Raw genomic sequence first — 4678 nt, forward strand, 5'->3', positions numbered from 1 at the left:
CATCCTTGAAGCTTCTCGGCACCTTCTCCATGGCGCTGACCCGGAGAGCCAGACACGTCATCGAGGGCCTCTACGTCTTTGCGGGATAAGAGCTGCAGGCCCCTTCTCGTCTATCCCGCCATCATCGCCCTTGGTGTTATCAAGTCTGTCGGCGCAGTCACACCGGCTTGGACCACTGCTCTACCGGGCACATCACCTCGGGAATTCCCTCCAGCCCTTTTCGCCACCCTGGGTACGTTCCCGGATGAGTACACGATCCGCATGAAGCCTAATCGACGCGGTACCGTGTTCCCTCAGCACCGGCCGGCGTATCCCAATACCCCTACGAGACGTAGTCAGAAAAAGCTCAACAAGATGGAGCAGGAGGGCGTGATCGCGTCGACGAACTGACGGACTGGTGTGCAGGCCTCGTCGTCGTACCGAAGCCAGCGGGGTGTTACCGCCTTTGCGTTCACTTGACCAAACTCGACCAAGCTGTTCTGCGTGAGCGCCACGTACACCCGACCGTTGATCAAACCCTCGAACTTCTCGGAGATGCCTGCGTGTCTTCGAAGATGGACGCAACTTGTGGTTTCCATAAAGTACGCTTGGCCCGCGACTTCCAGAAGTTTACGACCTTCATCACTCCGTTTGGTTGGTACCGCTATTGCCGCCTCCTATTCGGCATTACGTCGGCGACTGGAATATTTATAGCGTCTGATGTCTCGCCTGCTGGAAGGGTTGGTCGGTGTTGTTAATCTCATAGACGACATCCTCGTGTTTGGCCGCACCACGCAAAAGCACGATCAGCGCCTCCAAGCAGTCCTTGGTCGCATCTATCAAGCGGGAGTCACCCTCAATATCGCCATGGGCAGTTTCGGCGTGTTGAACGTGCGGTTCCTTGGTGCCGTCGTCGGGGCCAACGGCATTGCTTCTCATCCAGACAGGATGGCGGCCATTCAGCGTATGCCAGCTCTTCAGGATATTCATGGTGTCCAACGCTCTCTTGGTATGTTCAAGCATGCGGGTCACTTCCTCCCAGATCTTTCAGACGACTGCGCCGATATGGAGTCTCCTGTACAAGACTGCAGCCTGGACGTGGAGACCAGCGCAAGCCTAAGCTGTTGACAAGCTCAAGACCATGCTGTCCTCAGACATCTGCCTCGCAAAGTACAACCCTGCACTCCCGACGACAGTCTCTTCAGATGCCAGTTCCTTGTGGCTGGGTGCAGTGCTTCTTCAAGAGCAGCCATCAGGGGAACGCCGACCTGCTGCATACGCCTCTCGTACACGACAGAAACGGAACGAAGGTCCAGCCAGACCGACGAAGAGGCACTGGCTGCCACCTGGGATATTAACCGCTTCGACGAGTTTCTGCGGGGCCTTCGTTTCACCGTGGAGTCTGACAAGGTAGGCCGTTGGTCAAGCTTCTTAAAACCGCGGATTTTGACTTCGTGCCACCGCGGATCAAGCGCTTTCGCATCCGCCTTCTCCAGTACCAGTTTGACGTCAAGTATGTACTTTCAATACACATACCCCTTCATTGTTTAAAGAACTACGTATAAGTTTCCTGACCTGTATGAGTATACTCTACTGACACGATATAGATCTACCCTCCGTTCAAACGAGCCTTTCTTTGGATATATTTCAGACCTAACACCAAATATTAGGGTATAGAAGTTTCGTTAGGGGGAGCATTGGAAAATACCAATAAATCGTACCAATTACAGGTTCCAAAATGCTAAAGTATAATCTTTCATTTGTTCTAAATAAACTTCAGAAGCATAATTTGACAAATATTAACAGACTGAATATCAGTACAATTAGAAATTTTTCCTACATTAAAATTATGCTTCTATTGTGGGGACCCGTGTTGTTCATATTTCAATTATGATTGAGGTAATACGAGTACCATTTTTACAGTCCTATCATGTGCCTAATTATGTCGTCATGTGCCTAACATATATCTTTTTCTTATCTGATATCCGTGATAGTGGGATTCATTGATGCTGTTCTTTTTTGTGTATTTTTTTGCTTAAAGTTAAAGGCTGAAAGATAAATATTAACACTTGATTGTAGTATGTCGCCCTCTGCCAATTGTAAAGCTGCAGAGGCCTTGTCAAGTCAAACTTCTGACTTCTTGCCCCCGCAGTCTACATCAGTTTCTGATGTAAAATAAACGATTGATTGATTGATTACCTGGTAAACAGTTGGCTACCGCAGACGCACTCTCGCGGGACCCAGTCGACCAGCTGCCAACGACTGCAGCCGTCGACAGGATAGAGCTGTACGTCTAAGAAGCCCACCGCGCTATCCCACCCATGTTTTCGGTCCTTCTCGGCGACGTCTGTGCCCACCAGGCTGCGGATTGGGAGTGCGCTCAGCTGAGGTCGTACTGCGAGCAAAGGTGGCCTCGGAAAGAGAGTTTGCCTGTCAGCATGGCTCAGTTTTGGGGTCATCGTGCTGAAATCTCTATCGCCATCGGCCCTCTCCTCTGCGGGCGACGTTTACTGGTGCCCGCTTCTCTGCGGAAGCACGTCCTGTCCCTCATCCACGACTGACCGCTCGGAGTGAACCGTTGCCGCGCCATCGCCAGAGAGGCTGTCCGGTGGCCTACCATAGGGAGCCAGATAAGGGCAATAGTGGAGAACTGTGCCAACTGCGCCACAACGCGGGTCCAGCGAACAGAGCCAATGCTTCCTACAGTGACTCCTAGCCGGCCCTAGGAGAAAGTCGGTGTGAACATTTTTCATCACAGAGGAACAGACCACCTTCTCCTTGTCTCCTCGAGGTACAGAGCGCGACACTGTTAGCGCGAACAAGTGATCGCCGGTTTTTTTCACTTTTTCTCTTTAAACCAAGGGATGTCATTCAAGTTATTATTGCTACGGAAAGAGCTCATTTAGTTCTACAACGTAAACGACAAAATGTCTTGCTTGCTAATCCTATTTAGAAGTAAAATGCGAAAATGCGCCGATGTCGTGTTCGCGCTAACAGTGTCGCGATGTGTACCTAGAAGTGCTGTCCCTCCACTCGACGCCGTCCACGGCGGTGATCTCTATTACAAAAACTGTCTTCGCAAGGCATGGCATCCCGGAGACCCAAGTCAGCAATAATGGACCTCAGTTTTCATCAGCAAAATTCCGTGTCTTCTCCCGGAGCTTCGGCTTCTCCCACGTCACAAGCAGTCCCAGGTACCCCAAGTCCAACAGTGAAGTTGAACGGATGTGCGGACGGTCAAGGAACTTTTCAAGACGTCTCCAGACTGGCACTTTGCCCTCTTGTCCTACCATACACGCACCTGGCGTCACTGGGTACAGCCCGCTCAGCTGCTCATGGAACGCAGCCTAAGGACTCGCCTCACAGTCCCAACAGCCACGTTGGTTCCAGGATAGCCTCTCGCTGCCGATTTCTACGGGCGCGACACTGCCCAACGACGACGCCAGCGTCAGTATTTCGACCGTCGGCATGCCGCGCATGATTTGCGTCCCCTGGGGAGCGGGAAAGTCTGGATGCGCAACCCAGATTGTACTAGCACAGTTCTTAGCCCAGCACAACGTCCACGCCCCTACGAGGTTAAGAGAGATGCAGGTGCCCTCGTCCGCAAATGAAGACATCTGGTACCGCAGCAGTCTCCGTCAACGGGTGGTCGAGACCTCAGCAGCTCCCATCTACTGCCACAAGGATGCCAAAGTCCGCCACAGACTCCAACTCGCCCAGGGCCTGTGTGCAACAGTCCAACTCCCAGGGCAACTACTCCTCTATCAGCAGCATCACCACAGGTTACCCTTGCTACTCCCTCAAAACCGCCAACGTCGGGTGTGCGCTCTCGGTCTGGACGTTGCGTTAGGCCACCGGTGCGGCTGAACTTGTAGAGAGCGCCATGTGGCATAGGTCATTAAGTTAGTTACTTGGGAGCGAAGTTTGGCTTTCTTTTATTTTCCCAAAAAGAGGATGAAGAGGGCGTGATTACCCAGCCATCTACGGGGCACCTCTAGGTTGTACACAAAAAAGGTGTGCTGAAAATAAACGGGGGCATTTGTGCCAAGGTCTACGAGCGTCTATCTTTCGTCATCAGCCCACGAGCTGCGGCGTGCATCCTCGGCCGCCTCCGCTCGAAATCCCCTCCCCCCCCCCCCCCTTACTACAGAAACCACCGGAGTTACGCCATTTGAGCTAGTGCACGGCAAAAAGGCCGCAACAATCTTCAAGGCAATGCAAACTCACGACCCAGCAGACAACGCAACCGACGACGCCTTGTTGACAACCAAACAAGCAAAGGAGGCTCGGCAGCTTGCCAGACTCCGACATTAAGACCAACAACGTGTTCACGCTCGCCGGTACAGCCTTCGTCGCCGCGGCGACCACTTTAAACCCGGAGCCAGGGTATGGGCGTGGATACCAATTCGCCGCCGCTGTTTCAGTGGGAACTCCTGAAACGGTACTTCATAGCCTTCAAGGTACTTCGCAGACTAGGAGATCTGAAGTACGAAGTGGCACCCGGCGGAACAAGACCATCAACACGCTAACCAACAATACCTAGTCGTCCACGTCGTGCTCCTCAAGCCGTACTACGCTTGATAAGACTGTGACCCCTACGACGTTTGATAGGACCGTGTTTTACAAACCTCCGTAGTCTCCCCTTCTTCTCTTTGGTTCGCTCTGTTTTGTTTTCGTGCATCGAGACGATGCTTTCTTT

General features: G+C 52.4%; 1 pseudogene; it reads left to right on the forward strand.

The window, feature by feature from the left end:
• The first annotated feature begins 3212 nt into the window (after nt 1–3212).
• Nucleotides 3213–3854, forward strand: LOC121047626 (annotated as a pseudogene).
• Nucleotides 3855–4678: the final 824 nt, after the last annotated feature.

This window comes from Ixodes scapularis, unplaced genomic scaffold (assembly GCF_016920785.2).
Source record: "Ixodes scapularis isolate PalLabHiFi unplaced genomic scaffold, ASM1692078v2 PGA_scaffold6__148_contigs__length_123643588, whole genome shotgun sequence".
Classification (NCBI taxonomy): domain Eukaryota; kingdom Metazoa; phylum Arthropoda; class Arachnida; order Ixodida; family Ixodidae; genus Ixodes; species Ixodes scapularis.